Source organism: Solanum pennellii, chromosome 1 (assembly GCF_001406875.1).
Source record: "Solanum pennellii chromosome 1, SPENNV200".
NCBI classification, from domain to species: domain Eukaryota; kingdom Viridiplantae; phylum Streptophyta; class Magnoliopsida; order Solanales; family Solanaceae; genus Solanum; species Solanum pennellii.
Window position 1 is genome coordinate 80,074,863 of NC_028637.1, and position 2,924 is coordinate 80,077,786.

A 2,924-nucleotide genomic window follows, 5' to 3' on the forward strand; every position below is an offset into this window, starting at 1 on the left:
TCTTGATGCCTTGAAGTTCCGGCATGGACTAGCTTTTGTTTATTTTAGCTTCTTAGAATACTCTTAGTTTAGTAATTTGATCATAGATGTTCTTGTGGTGATGACTTCCAGATTTTGGGGAATAATAGATGTTGAATTTTAGAAGTTATTGAATTGGTTTTTATTAATGAGTTTAAGTCTTCCGCATTACTTTCTGTTGATATTAAATTGAAATGTTAAGGTTTAGATTGGTTGGTTCGCTCACATAGGAGGGTAAGTGTGGGTGCCAGTCGCGGCTCGGTTTTGGGTCGTGACAAGTTACCCATAGTCATATTCACAATATTCAAATATGTAATATAAGAATTCATGCACTTACTTCAAGAGAAAGACTAAAATCCAGAAGTTCACTTGATTAATCAACAAAATCACCAACAATCAATTACTGAAATTAATTGAAGACAAAAGATTCTCCAAAAGTGTAATAATACTCACCAAGTCTAATCCACAAAAGAAGCTAAAATAACCAAGAGTCTAACTATAAGAGAGTCTAATCACCAAATAGTCTAACCCCCAAAACGAGGTTTCTCGAACTATTTATAAAAAACAAAAACCTAATTAAAGAAGGACTCTATTTGCTGGAAATCTGTCAAAACGCGGCTGGGTCGACGGACCTCGCGACGGGTCATCGTGGTCACGACGGACCGTCATCGACTCCGTCGTCCCATACTTTGCAAATTCTTTTTTTGATCTCTTCAGTATCCTCGAAGGCAGGTATGACGGATCGTCATAGGCACAACGATCCATCGAGGGTCTTCGTTCCAGAACACTTGAACTTTTGGAATTTGGGTACTGGGACTACTTCTTTGATCTTCATGACGAACCAGCAGGATGGACCGTCATGGCTACGAGAGTCCATCACGCACTCCGTAACCCCACACTTGGTCAGACTTCCCCATCTTCCTTCAGCAGCTTCACTACGATGCAACCTACGGACCGTCACGGGCACGACGGACCGTCACAAGCTCCGTAGGTGGTACTTTTCTGCATTTCTTGCTCAAAAACCTCCGCGTTCTTCTTTTAGACAGATTTTCTGCAAATAAAGAGAAACTTACATAAAAATTAATACAAAAAGGCTTTTGAACACACACTAAACTTAAGGAAAAAGCATTAAAATACCGTGAAACCATGGTATATCACATTTTAGCCATGAATTACCTTGACATGTTTCTTTCTAGCCTTCAGTTTCATAAAGATAAGCTATGGATTACTCTACTTGCTGCTGTTACTTGTCTTTCTTTAGCTGCTAAAGTTGAAGAAACTCGAACCCTTCATCTTGACTTTCAAGTACCATTTTTTCTCTTCTTTCTTAATTTTTTCAATTTCTTGAGAGTTTTGTGATTGATTAACAAAAATAGTCTTTTTGTTATTGATTGATTTTTTAAAAACCAATCATAATATGTATTAGCTATGGGGATAGTACCAATCAACGGTGGTCGTCCGAGCCCAGAAGTGAAAAGTTTTGCGGTTACTGGTGAAGTAATCCAAACAAGAAATGATGAAAAGTGGGAAACCGACGAGTGACATCTTAAGATTGAAGTGACGTTTCAGTTTTTTTGACTTTCGGTTCTTATACCACATGTACTGAAAATTGAATCGAAATAAGTCGTTCGACTTTTATTAATTTGATTTGGTTTGTGTTATTTCAGTTCAATTTTTTGTTATGGGCTCTTTAAATTTTAAAATTTTTTAATTGTTTTTTAATTTAAATTTCGCTGCTGGTCGTCGATCTGTTGCATAAAGTGAAAAGTGATCGGCTGCTGATCAACTCCGGTCGGCCGAGCCCAGAAGTTGAAAGTGTTGCGATTACTAGTGAAGTAATCCGAACAAGAAATGAAGAAAAGTGGAAAACCGACGAGTGACACCTGAAGATTGAAGTGACGGGCTGCGGCTACTTTGTAAAGAAAGAAAATTTTGAAAAAAAACAAAAAGTAGTTTGAAAAGACTCTTGTGTACTCTTTCCTTGACCTAGTTTTCTTTTAAATTTAAATTATAATATTTATTATTTACTATTAATAGTTAATATATATATTACAATATTTGGTTTTTGATTTGTAATTTTTGTTTTTCAGTAAAACCAAAATTTAAATTTAGTTTTTTAAAAAATACTTTCAACTTCAAAATTTCATTCCCCCACCACACCCCTACCACCTCCAATCCGAAAAGTAAAATTAAGTTTGTTTTTTAAAAATATTATAATTTAAATTTAAAAGTAAACTAGGTAAAGGAAATAGTACACAAGAGTGTTTTCAAACTTTTTGTTTTTTTTTTCAAAATTTACTTTATTTACACAAGAGTTTTTTCAAACTTTTTGTTTTTTTATTAAAACTTTCTTTTTTACAAAGAAATAGTATATAAGAGTCTTTTCAAACTTTTTTTTCTCAAAATTTTCCTTCTTTACACAATAGTCGCAACCCGTCATACTTGTCGGATTCCCACTTTTCTGTATTTCTTGTTCGAATTACTTTACCAGTAACTGCAACACTTTTCACTTCTGGGCTTCGACGACCGGCATTGACCAGCAGCCTACCACTTTCTACTTTATGCAACCGCTCAGCGAAATTTGAATTAAAAAAATAATTTAAATTTTAAAATTTCTGATGAATTTGAAAAGTCATTTTTCCATTAAAAACATAATAATAATAATAATAATAATAATAATAATAATAATAAATAAATAAATAAATAAATAAATAAATAAATATATAAATATTATGGGATACTCGAACCTAAGTATTTTGGTATTTTATTTTTGTTTTTTTTTTCAAAATGTTCTTTCTTTACAGAATAGCTACAGCCCGTCACTTCAATCTTCAGGCGTCACTCATTGGTTTTCCACTTCTATTCATTTGTTGTTCGAATTACTTTACCAATAACCGCAACACTTT